Consider the following 14,302-nt stretch of genomic DNA (forward strand, 5'->3'; position numbering starts at 1 on the left):
AGCAGATTAATCAGGTTAAATGAAACCATAAGGGCATGTGATGATTTTTAAACGATAGGTTACATAAGTTACCACAGCCCACTTAACATATGCTATCCTATTAGTTTACCACAGTGACAAACATGATTTCATCAGTAATGCATATTCAGAGTTGGCTTACCTTTAAGGATTTTAGCACAGTTCACATATAAACCACTCTCCAACTGAAAGTAGTTTCCAAAACAGATCTGGTTTTTAAAAAGTTCATAACCGCTCATTTTTAATCCCATCCTCCCCATTCAGATGGTAATTGAAGTATCCTCTTGATTACAGACCAATGAAAGAAAATGAAGATTATAAAAGAACAAAGTCTATCTTGACTAGCAGTTTCCCCATGGAATTTTATTTTCTGAGTAGAGCACTAGATGATCTGATTAAAAAGCTCAAATTTTCTGAAACTTTCTATTGATGTCTATGGTGTGTAACATGAGCACGTTTCCATATTAAGGTTATTCAGCTGTGGAAAACACAAGAACTCATTCAAAGCTTTTCCTTTAAAGGTTGAAGAAACCTAAGACCACATGTTGGTGCAGCAATGAGAAATCTTTAAATGTCTGTCAGCAACTGGTCGGCATTGGGTTTTGTTTGGTTGGTTTGGTTTTTTTTTTTTTCTTTTTTTTTTCCTTTTTGTCCTGCAGGAAAGCAAAGACAAACATTTCAAAAAGCATTGTAACTCAAAAGAATGACCAAAGCTAAGAAATTTAAGTAAGCGTGTCACAAACACAGGAACATGGATTTTGTTGGCTAATCCAAATAGATAATTAATCATGTTCCTGACAGTGTGGAATGCAGATTTGCCTGCTATTTGCAGAAACATTAACAAGCAGGCCAAGGGCTTTCTTGATTACTGGAAACTGGAGTGGCTTGAGGAGCTGTAAGTCAGTGATTTCAAGATCTACAGATTTTTTGGACCAGTAAAATTTCAAAATAATGTTGAAGACCAACATGGTGTTAACTTCTTATTTAGCCAAATAATATTGGGGGAGATATCTTAATATTTATAATTGATATCCAATTATAAAATAGCCTTAAAAAAACAGGTTGGGTTTTTTGGGTTTCTTTTTTGAGGCTAGTTCGTAAATGGATTCACCAGTAGATTTGGGGGTCAAGATATCTTTAAGGTAACCTTAATTTCTTTCCCAAACCTTGCCTTAGTGACTAACAAGCACATTCAAGTACCTGCCATCCATGACTGATCAAAATGAATGCTACTCCTGAGACAAGTGAATGTGACAGGATTAGACTTTGACTCTAGATAGGGTCTTGGTTCTTGAGAATTCCTCCTTAGGATCATCCTGTCTTGAGGATTTTTTCAAATGGTGAGGAGATGGGAGATGTAAGCATTAACCAAATTCTGACTGAGTCATGTATTTGGCTTTCTTCTGATCTACATGACCTTAAAACAAAAATCAAGTCAAATTCCTTGAATGCCTATTATTAAGAGTGTTGTGCTGAGCTTTGGGGCAAGATTTCTCAAACTTAAGTCTTAATAAATAGAGCCTGAGAACTTTCCAAAAGGGCAGACTTCTGGGTTTTGGTGCCATAGGTTCTGAATGAAGTTGAGATGGCAGCCCTGTAATCCCAATTTTTAAGAAGCATAATGTGATTTTGATGCACCTGGTCCATGGACCCCCATCTTGAGAAATGTTCTAGGAACTCTGAAGAAGTAATACTTCCAATTTCAGTAGTGGCACACTAGCTAATTCTGATCACCCTTCCTGCTGAACATAATTTACTAAAAATCTTCTTAGAAGCATCAAAAAGCTAACAAAATGGGAATGCAAGCTGGTGCAGCCACTCTGGAAAACAGTATGGAGGTTCCTCAAAAAACTAAAAATAGAACTACCCTACGACCCAGCAATGGCACTACTAGGTATTTATCCAAGGGATACAGGTGTGCTGTTTCGAAGGGACACATGCACCCCCATGTTTAGAGCAGCACTATCCACAATAGCCAAAGTATGGAAAGAGCCCAAATGTCCATCGATGGATGAATGGATAAAGAAGATGTGGTATATATATATAATGGAGTATTACTCAGCAATCAAAAAGAATGAAGTCTTGCCATTTGCAACTACGTGGATGGAACTGGAGGATATTATGCTAAGTGAAATTAGTCAGAGAAAGACAAATATCATATGACTTTACCCATATGAGGAATTTAAGAGACAGATGAACACAAGGGAAGGGAAGCAAAAATAATATAAAAACAGGGAGGGGGACAAAAACATAAGAGACTCTTAAATATGGAGAACAAACAGGGTTACTGGAGGGGTTGTGGGAGGGGGGGATGGGCTAAATGGGTAAGGGGCACTAAGGAATCTACTCCTGAAATCATTGTTGCACTATATGCTAACTAATTTGGATGTAAACTTTTAAAAATAAAAAATAAAATAAAAAAGCTAACAAAACATTCACAAATTACTAGGATGAGATCTGGAAGAAAATGGAAATGCAGAGGGGTGAGCCTGGCCATTTTCAAACATGTTTACCTTAGGGTCATTAGCTGATCCTGAAGAGACATTTGAGAGGGTGAGGTGTCTGTTAGGCAAACTTATGGGATTAGGGAGACAAAAGTCAGATCAGGACCTGACAAACGTGGACACCTGATAAACCACACCCTGTTCCACATGCACACAGTCCCCTACGAGTAAGGGTGAACTGGAAGTGGCTTGCTAAGAAAATCTCAAATCTTGAACTTGAACTAAAGTGATCCTGGAAAAAGCAAATGGCCATTCTCTCTAGAAGAAACATCAAACTGGGCATCAGTTTTTTCTACAAATAATTTTTCTAGCACATAGTCAAAGATAACTAAGTCTTAATAAGAGATAAAAAACCATGAGCAAGAACCACTAGAAAAAATTAACAGCAAAACATGGGTAAGTTTAAATGAACATTGACTATGAAACTGTTATTATGATGTCCTGTGGAAATAGATATTTAAAATGCATGACAATAATAGCATAAAATTTTAGGAGGGGGTTAAATATTCTAAATTTCTCACATTTAGAGGGGAGGAAAGATATCACTTAGCATTAGATATTTATAAGTGAAGGGTACATGCTATAACTAGGATAACCACCAAAAGAATAGAAGAAAAGTCAAGGATATCTAAACTAAAAGAGACTTTAAAATTGAATGATGAAAATTACCAATCCATGGGCACCTGGGTGGCTCAGTCAGTTAAGCGTCTGACTTTGGCTTAGGTCATGATCTCATGACCTGTGAGTTCGAGTCCCCCGTCAGGGTCTGTGCTGACAACTCAGAGCCTGGAGCCCGCTTTGGATTCTGTGTCTCCCTTTCTCTTTGCTCCTCCCCTGTTCATGCTCTCTCTCTCTCTCTCAAAAATAAATAAACATTAAAAAAAATTAAGAATAAAATTATCAGTCCAAAAGAAGTCAAGGAAGAAAAGAAAATGGAACACAAGACAGGAAAAGTGTCTAGGTGCCCCTGGATTGCACTTTGGGTTGTCTCCTGAGGGGAGAGATTAATGTATTCTATGTGTGTAAATAAAGGTATGCATGGGTATTTATTTAGATGGCCAGGGCTTTAGAAATGTCAAAGTTTGCTAATTGTTCCCTGTGTCCATTATCCCTTTCTACATTTTAGTTACAGAGCCCCTGTGAGCGTGAGCTCATCACATGGCTGCCCACCAAGATACTACATTTCTCAGTCTCCCTTGAAGGTAGGTGTGTGGTCGTGTGACTGAGTTTAGATGAATGGGATGTGAGTGAGCTCAAGTAATGTGTATTTATCTTTTTTTTTAATTTTTTAATGTTTATTTATTTTTGAGAGAAAGGGAAACAGAGCGTGAGTGGTGGAGTGCCATAGAGAGAGGGAGACACAGAATCCCAAGCAGGCTCCAGGCTCTGAGCTGTCAGCACAGATCCTGACGTGGGGCTCAAACCCACGAACTGTGAGATCATGACCTGAGCCGAAGTCGAGCGCTTAACCACCTGAGCCACCCAGGAACCCCAATGTGTATTTATCTTTATTAAAGATGAAGCTTTGGGGTGCCTGGGTGACTCAGTCGGTTAAGCTTCCAACTCTTGATACCAGCTCAGGTCATGACCTTGTGGTCAAAATCTGCGGTCATTAGATTCAGCCCCCAGTCGGGCTCTGAGCTAAGCGCCGAGCTTGCTTGGGATTCTGTGTCTCTCTTCTGCCCTTCCCAGCATGCGTGCACTCTCTAACTCTCTCAAAATAAATAAATAAATCAACATTTTTTTTAAAAGATGAAGTTTTCTTGGGGTGCCTGGCTGGTTCAGCCATTAGAGCATGCGACTCCCAGGGTTGTGAGTTCGAGCCCCATGTTAGGGGTAGAGATTACTTAAAAAATAAATAAACAAAAAAGATGACGCTTCTTGCCCTGATTTTTCCCACACCAATTGGGAAATGGCAATGATTGGAACAATCCCTTGGGTCCTAAGAGGCATGCCAAGAATGTCAGACCTCACTATCAGTCTATGTTCCTATATATCTTTATGGAACAGAGCTGCCCTACAGGCCCTGAACTGTTATATAAGAAAGAAAGAAACTCCTGTAATCTATAGCTATTGTACTTTGGAGTTCCTTTGCTACAGCAATCTTGCCTGTGTCCTAACACAGAGATGTGTTATGGAGTAACAAAGGTTAGTGGGAGAGGTGAGGGTGAGGAGGAAGCTGTTGTGAGCCTTAATAGCAAGCTTAGGAGTCAGGCTTCAAGGGGATTGGTGAGGTGCAGCACTGCAGAGGGACCACCAGGTGGTGGTACTATTGGTGGTGGTGGGGAAGCTGATTAAATGGCTTCAGCCACCTCTTGTGATTTTTATAATTCTGTATCTCCAGAGATATCTTTCTCCAGAATTCCATGCCCTTATTTCCAAGGGCTGGCCAGACTTTCTCTCTGGAGGTCAAATAGGCTCCTCAAATTCAACATCACAAATCTTAGCTTTCCTCCCCAGAGAGCCTTTTCTTCTTCTTTGTGTTCCCTATTCTGGTTAATAATTGCTCCCTTCAATACCACTCTGCACTCAGTTGTCCTCACTAGAAACTAGGGTCACCCTTGATTCCTCCTTCATCATCACACAGAGTTTCTTATAGAGATAATCTACTTCCATTCTTTTTATTCATTTTGCTATTCTCATTGCATGAGATGTTTTGATTTGGGTCTCCATTATCTCTCACTTCAAATGTTGCAGTATCCTCCTTCCTAACTGATCTTTAATTCAGTTTTGTGTGTGTGTGTGTGTGTGTGTGTGTGTGTTTGTTTTTTAATTTGAGAGAGAGAGAGTGAGAGCATAAGCAGGGGAGAGGGGCAGAGGGGGAGAGAGAGAGAGAGAGAAAGAGAGAGAGAGAGAGAGAGAGAGAGAGTCTTAAACAGGCTCCAGGCTCAGTTGGAGCCCAATGCAGGGCTCCATCTCGTGACCCCAGGATCATGACCTAAGCCGAAATCAAGAATCGGATGCTTAACCGACTGAGCCACACAGGTGCCCCTCTAACTGGTCTTTCTCATGTTTCACATTGCTCTTAGGCCTATTTATCCAAAACAAGCTTGACCATGTCACTTCAACCTGTTTGTACACTTTCTCCCTTTTCTTATAAGCCAAGGAGCCCAGACTCAGTACAGATCTGGTCCCCTTTCAAACTCCTACCAAGCCCCTTAATATGCTGGGTCTGAGCACACTGGGCCTTGTCAGTGTCCTCTCTACCTGGAGTGTTCTTGTCCTGTCCTTACTTAATGGACTCATACTCAGCCTTCAAAACCTAGCTTAAGTATGACTCATTGGAAAATTTTTCCAGGATCCTCTGGCTTAGTTACTTAGTTATTCCCATCTCAATAACTGAAGTTAATGAATTAATTAAAGATAGAATACTAAGAACTCTCTCAAAATAAGTAAATAAACTGTAAAAAAAATTGGGGGGCACCTGGGTGGCTCAGTCAGTTAAGTGTCTGACTCTTGATTTGGGCTCAGATCATGATCTCACAGTTCATGAGTTTGAGCCCCACATTGGGCTCCTCACTGACAGTGCAAAGCCTGCTTGCAATTCTCTTTCTCTCTTTCTGTCTCTGCAACCCCCCCACCATATGCTCACTCTCTGTCTCTCTCTAAATAAATAAATAAACAAACAAGTAGACTTTAGAATACTAAGAACTGAATCCCAAAGAACACACCTAGCAAAAAAATACACAATTTCAGAAGTATAGAATTTTACAACAGGAAAAGGAACTTATAGATTTTACAGATTATTTTGATGTGTTTAGCATTTATTTATTTATTTATTTATTTAAGAGAAGCACAGGGGAGAGGGGCAGAGGTTGAAAAAGAGAGAGAGAGAGAGAGAGAGAGAGAGAGAGACAATCTCAAGCAGGCTCCATGCTCAGTTCAGAACCTGATGTGGGGGGCGCCTGGGTGGCGCAGTCGGTTAAGCGTCCGACTTCAGCCAGGTCACGATCTCGCGGTCCGTGAGTTCGAGCCCCGCGTCAGGCTCTGGGCTGATGGCTCGGAGCCTGGAGCCTGTTTCCGATTCTGTGTCTCCCTCTCTCTCTGCCCCTCCCCCGTTCATGCTCTGTCTCTCTCTGTCCCAAAAATAAATAAAAAATGTTGAAAAAAAAAATTAAAAAAAAAAAAGAACCTGATGTGAAGCTCAATCCCAGGACCCCAGGATCAACACATGAGCCAAAATCAAGAGTTGAACACTCAACTGACTGAGCTACCCAGGTGCCCTCTTTATTTATTTATTTTACAAATATAAATACCTTTAATGAAAGCCAAGGGCAGTCCACAGAGCCCCGACAGCAGCTACCAGAGCAGAGTAGGAGGCAGGGATGCAGATTATCTTAATGTGTTTATAGACGAAGTTTAGAGAAGTTACATGACTTTCCCAGGATCAGGCAGCAGAACTAGAAGACATAGGTTTCTGGTTCCGTTTCTGATGCTGTTTTCCTACACTTTGCTGTGAAATTGTTAGAGAATAATTGAATAGAAAGGTTTGCGTGGAAGGTTGAGTTTAAAGTCTTGGGCATTTTGTCTTGTGGACTAGGTTGCATTTGGTATGAGATATGGAATGATGAAAATGTCAGTGTAACCTTGTCACAGAGATATTTATCTAAGTTATGGGCCATTTTCCCAGAGGGACAGATAGAGATCATGTGTACATACCAATGTGAACATTGAAAGCCAGAGTATCCAGTTCAGAGGCTCTAACTACTTTTTTGACCCAGGGGCCCTTTCGATCTGGCTTCTAGAATAATGCTTTTTTAAAAAAATAAAAAAAGATTTTATTTCTAAGTAATCTCTACACCCATTGTGGGACTCGAACTTATAACCCGAGATCAAGAGTCACATGCTCCACCGACCAAGCCAGCCAGGAACCCCATAATAATGTTTTTGAATGCATAAAACATCAGACATAGGAATATTGCTATATGTACTTCTTCATTTAATCTACAGAATACAAGATCTAACAGCAGTCCGATAACTACCATGATTTTGAAGTAGCAATGAGCATAAACAATATTTTGATATCTGCAGCAGTCATGTGATATAAATGTATTTGTGATTTCTATTGGTGACAAGTCACAGGACCTGCTAACAGGACTGTGGTTTGATACTTAACATTTGTAGTTGAAGGAGACACTTTTGTTAGAAATCACTGAAAATGAAGAGGAAATGTTTTTCTCTCAGATTCACTGATCTGCTAAACCCCAGGTTGAGAACCCCTGGGTTAGTCCAATCTCTTCACTTTAAAGGTAAAGAATCTTTTATCTGCAATATGTAAAATGAGTTCAAATAAAATTAATTCAAAGAAAACCGTTGATGGAGTCTATGCAGTTGGCCTCTCTCAAATCAGCATACTTCCCTTAAGGAACTTGGAGTTAAAAAAAAAAAATACTTGGAAAAGTTGCCCTTAAACCATTTCAGCTTTTTTGAAGTATAATTGAAGTATAATTAACATATAATGTTACATTAGTCTCATGCATACAGCATATTGATTCAACAATTCTGTATATATACATACATATGTACGTGTATGTATATATATATGTATGTATGAGAGAGAGAGAGAGAGAGAGCAGGGGAGGGAGCAGGGGAGAGAGGCAGAGGGGAAGAGAGAGAATCTTGAGCAGGTTCCACACTCAGTGTGGAGCCAGACAGAGGGCTCGATCCCATGACCCTGGGATCATGACCTGAGCTAAAATCAAGAGTTGGACACTTAACTGAGCCACCCAAGCGCCACTGATTCAACACTTTTATACGTTATTCAGTGCTTGCCATAATAAGTATGGTCACCATCTGTCACCAAACAGTGTTATTACAATAATATTAACTATATTCCCTATGCTATACTTTTCACCTTTGTGACTTGTTTTATAACTGCAAATTTGTATCTCTTAATCCTCTTCATCTATTTTGCCATCTCCCTCCACCCACCTCCCCTCTGGCAACCACTAGTTTGTTCTCTGTATTTAAGAGTATTATGGGGTTTGTTTGTTTGTTTTCTTTGTTCATTTATTTTGTTCCTTATATTCCACAAATAAGCTAAATCATATGGTATTTGTCTTTGTCTGTCTGACTTACTTCACTTAACATAATACCCTCTAGGTCCATCCATGTTGCCACAAAGACCATTTCTGCTTTCTGCTCAGGGTTCCTGGTCCCTAATGCCTGCTTGGTGCAAAGGCCCTTGGGGAAGGGGGGTTATAAGAATGATTTTCAACTTAGTATCTCAATGAATTATGGTGCCACCATACTAAGAACAAGAAATATGACACAATTAATTTTTGAATAAATGCCAATGAGTAGATAAATGATATATACAAATATCAAATCATTATGTTGTAGGCCTGAAACTAATATACTGTCATATGTCAATTATATCTCAATATAGAAAAAGGAATAATGTGACTATAGGTTTGGGATGCAAATTCACCTGAACTGTATTCTGGTTATTTTTAAAAAATACATTTTGTAGGGTGTGGAGTAAAGCTGTAAAATATTTTTTAAACCAAAGAATTGACTAAATGTGCCCAAACAACTTATTGGATTCATGTCTCTACCATTGATTTATAATGCCTCCTTTATCATGTATTAGATTATTAAATGTACTAGTATCTACTTCTTGAGTATGTAATATGTAATTCTTTAATTCTTGTGCTACTCTACTCATGTGCTACACATAGGCTCATTTAATTGTATCTCTGAAATTTTGGACATTTGAACAACAATAATAATAACAATAAAATAATAATAATAATATTTAAAAAGATAATATTTAAAATATTAAATATTTAAAATAATATTTAAAATAATATTTTAAAATGCCCTGATAAAGAACAAAATACCTAGCCTTGAAGTGAACTGTCATTATCCCAAGATCCTGAGCAGCTGTGTTTTTCGAATCATTTTTGAGTACCACCAACAGTAAGAAATACATTTTTTCATTGGAACTTAGCACACACATGCATGCATACGCATATATGTGATTCAAAGAAAAGTTTCCCCAAACCGACCTCTCTCTTTTTTAAATTTTTCTTCCTCTTCTTCTCCTTCTCCTTCTCCTTCTTCTTCCTCTTTTTTTTAAGTATGCTCCACACGGAGCCCAATGTGGGGCTTGAGCTCTTGACCCCGAGATCAAGACATGAGTTGAAATCAAGATTTGGACTCTTAACCAGTGGAATCACCCAGGTGCCCCTAAACTGACTTCTCTTAGTAAGTGATGAGGCCCACTGATAACTTTTTTTTCTATGACATTCTATTCCATTCAAAGAAATCCTGGCCAGTGACCTGCTATTTATGACCAAAGATTAAATTGAAGCTCATAGCTTGATAAACATTGGACTGGATGAATTCTGACATTCTATGAGATATGTATGGATCACATAAATAAGTACAGTAATAGAGGGGGCAAATGTTTTCAAGATATGCTTTTGTTTTATTTGTATCTCTAACTCTTTATTTTGAGAAGTTTTTTATCTACAGAAAAATTTGAAATAGTAAAATAAATGCCCTATACCACTCACCAAGATTGACAATTATTTTACCACATTCTCTCTTTCCCAATACCCCCACATGTGTGTATTTAAGTTTATTCATATTATTTTTGCTAAATTACTTGAAAATAATTTGTAGATGTTATTTTTTAATTTTTTTTTAAGTTTATTTATTTATTTTGAGATTGAGAGAAAGCAAGCAGGAGAGGGGCAGAGAGAAAGGGAGAGAGAAAATTCCAAGCAGACTCCACACTGTCAGCTCAGAACCCGATGCAGGGTTCGAACCCATGAACTGTGAGATCATGACCTGAGCCCAAATCAAGAGTCAGGTGCTTAACTGACTGAGCCAACCAGGAGCACAGGCAAACATTATATTTTATCCTGAAATATAATATTTTATTTCATTTATATTTTTTTAAGATTTTTTAATTTTTAAGTAATCTCTAACATCCAACATGGGGCTCGAACTCACAACTCCAAGATCAAGAGTTGCATGCTCCACCAACTGAGCCAGCCAGCCACCCCTGGAATATAACATTTTAGCCTGTATCTCTTGAGAGTAGGGATATTTTGCTCCAAAGTCACAATATTATTATCATATACAAGAAACTTAACAATGCAGCAATATTATCTAGTATATAGATCACATTCACATTTCCCCAGTTGTCCTTCAAATGTCCTTTATAGCTATTTTTCTCCCAACTCAGTATACAATCAAAGACCATGTAGTGACTCTTCCATATGAGACCCTAAACAAGAATTCCTGAACTGAGCCCAGTCAATTCACACAAAAAGAGGTAGTTTTAGATCTCTTTCTCTATATGTAATCAAGAAATAATATATACACACACACACACACACACACATATATATATATAATTTATTGACATGATTTTAAGCTTACAGAAAAGTTGCAGGAATAGTACAATGAATTCCAAAAAGTCTAGAGTCACCAAATGTTAATACTTTGCTATATCTGCTTTATTCCTCTTTTAGTCTCTATCATTGATCTACTCTATCGTTATCTCTCTCCCTCCCTTGTTCTTTTTTTTTCCCCTAGTTGTTTCATTTTTTTTTTTAATTTTTATTTATTTTTTAAATTTACATCCAAGTTAGTTAGCATATATAGTGCAACAATGATTTCAGGAGTAGATTCCTTAATGCCCCTTACTCATTGAGCCCATCTCCCCTCCCACAACCCCTCCAATAACCCTCAGTTTGTTCTCCATATTTAAGAGTCTCTTCTGTTTTGTCCCCCTCCCTGTTTTTATATTATTTTTGCTTCCCTTCCCTTATGTTCATCTGTTTTGTCTCTTAAAGTCCTCATATGAGTGAAGTCATATGATATTTGTCTTTCTCTGACTAATTTTGCTTAGTTTAATACCTTCTAGTTCCATCCACATAGTTGCAAATGGCAAGATTTCATTCTTTTTGATTGCTGAGTAACACTCCATTATGTGTATATACCACATCTTCTTTTTTTATTTTTATTTTTAATTTTTTTAGTGTTTATTTATTTTTGAGACAGAGCATGAACGGGGGGAGGGTCAGAGAGAGAGGGAGACACAGAATGTGAAGCAGGCTCCAGGCTCTGAGCTGTCAGCATAGAACCCAATGCGGGGCTCGAAATCACAGACCTTGAGATCATGACCAGAGCCAAAGTCAGAAGCTCAACCGACTGAGTCACCCAGGCGCCCCTATACCACATCTTTTTTATCCATTCATCTATTGATGGACATTTGGGCTCTTTCCATACTTTGGCTATTGTTAATAGTGTTGCTATAAACATGGGGGTGCATGTGCCCCTTCGAAACAGCACACCTGTATCCCTTGGAGTATGCCTAGTAGTGCAATTGCTGGGTCGTAGGGTCATTCTATTTTTAATTTTTTGAGGAACCTCCATACTCTTTTCCAGAGTGGCTGCACCAGTCTGCATTCCCATAGTTGTTTCTGAACTAAGAGTTAGCAGTAGTATGATGCTCCTTTATCCTTAAATATTTCAGTCTGTATTTCATAAAAATAAGAAATTCTCTTATGTAACCATATACAGTTTAAAAAACAATTAACATTTATACAATGCTATAGCCTAATCTCTATACTAGATTAAGATTTCATCAACTGTCCTAATAATGTCTTTTATAGCAGAAAACAAAGCCTCTAAAATTCCAAGATATGCAGTTGCCTTCAGTTATCTTGCCTCTTTAGACTTTTTAAATCTGGAACACTTTCTGAGTCTTTGTATTTCATGACCCTGACATTTTTCGAAAAACTCAAGACAGTTATTTTGCAGATGGCCTTCACTTGCAGTTTGTCTCGTGTTCCTCATGGTTAGATTCAGAGCATGCATTTCGGGCTGGCATGACCGTGAGGCCCGTGAGGTTGGTTCAGGCTGGTATCTGCCAGTGAGTAAAGTTACTGCTTTCACCTTTCTAATTAATAAATTTTGTTTAAAGAGATACCTTGATACTCAGTAAATATCCTGTTACTATCCAAACTTTCTCCTGCTGGTTTTAGGACTCACTGAGGATTTTTTTTTTTTTTAAGATTTTACCTTTAAGTAATCTCTACACCCAACCTGGGGCTCACACTCACAACCTCAAGATCAACAGTCATGTGCTCTACCCACTGAACCAGCCAGGCACCCCAGGACTCATTGCCTACATCAGTTATTATTATGACAATGGCCAAATGGCCAAATGGTGATTTTTATATTTCCATCATTCCTTCACATTTATTATCTGCCTTGCTATAGTAGGGAAGATTTTCTCCTCTTATTTATTTGCTTGGGTTTGTTGTTGTTCATTCATTTAAATGTGTAGTCATAGATTCTTACTTTATTCAATAAATTATAACCCTTGGGGCACCTGGGTGCCTCAGTCGGTTAAGCATCCAACTATGGTTCAGTTCGTGGTCTCACGGCTCGGTTCATGGGTTTGAGCCCCGCATCAGACTCTGTACTGACAGTGCAGAGCCTGCCTGGGATTCTCTGTCTCTGCCCCTCCCCCACTCGCGCAAGAGATCTTTCTCTCTCTCTAAAAAATAAAACTTTAAAAAACACTAAAAAATAAATTATAACCCTTAGTGTTATTTACATTTATGCTCAAATTTTTCCAGAGTTTTTCAAAATGGCTTCTGTGACCTTTTAACATGTCCCCACCATGTCTTGAGCACTTCCTTACTTTTTGGCACAAGATGATCCAGGCTTATCCTGTATTTTCCTTGCTCCAGTCCTAAAATCAGCCATTTCTCCAAGGATCCCTAGTTCTTTTTAGTGGAGAATGTTATTTAGAAACCAAGATCTGGGTTCTGGGTATGTTTAATTTTGTTGGGATTTGATTACTTCTAGACCCTCTCAGCAGACAGAGCTGGGAAATAGATACATGTATGTACATATACATACGTATGCATATATAACACATGTGTATTGAATACATACATAACATTCATACATATCTATATCATTTCTATTTCTAGCTGTCTCTACGTATTAAAACTGATACTTCTGGTTCCAATCCAACACAGCAGTTCCATAATTGTAACTACCTTCTCCAACAATGAAAATCTGGATCTCATCATTCACAATATATTGACTTATTCAGTTAATCCTAGAATGCATAGACAGTAGTTTCAGAATTGTGATCTCATGCCTATGCTAAAAAAGCTTTCTTACTAGAGTGCAATATTTGTTAAGAGTTCATTTTCCCTTTAGCCTTGAGAGCTTGTGGTCCAAATTCTGGGTATCAAAATTACTTTGATTAATACCTCCTTCCCCGATGTGACTATGTTATGCATTTGAAAAGTGCTTCTGTTTATTTGTTGTATTCAATTTTAAGATCCCCTAAATTGTTATTTTAAGCCACTAAATTCAGCAATGGATAACCAGCAACCATGGCACCATATCATGAGACACTTGATGTCAGTTTGCCCCATTATCATTAACGAAAAGTTGGATCATTTGGTTAAGGTCTCATGTACCAAATCACTCCATTATAATTATTCAGTAATCTGTGGGGTGTCTTATCTTTTTTCTTTAGTAAGTCTTGATACATGAACTTAAGACCGCCATAACTACAATCGAGGGACCCTACTTCAGAGTTACATTTTTCTCTTTGGAAATGCCTTCCTTAATACCATAGGAATACAGAGAGAAAGCTAGCACCTATTGACTGATTACCCAGCAGGTGGACTCCACAGCTTGCAGAGAAGGTGGAAACCCAGCTGTGATGAAAACACTTAATTCTATTTGTAGTTCAACAGAGTCTGTGCTTGAAACAGAATGCTACAAACTGT

Source organism: Panthera uncia, chromosome X (genome assembly GCF_023721935.1).
Source record: "Panthera uncia isolate 11264 chromosome X, Puncia_PCG_1.0, whole genome shotgun sequence".
NCBI lineage: Eukaryota > Metazoa > Chordata > Mammalia > Carnivora > Felidae > Panthera > Panthera uncia.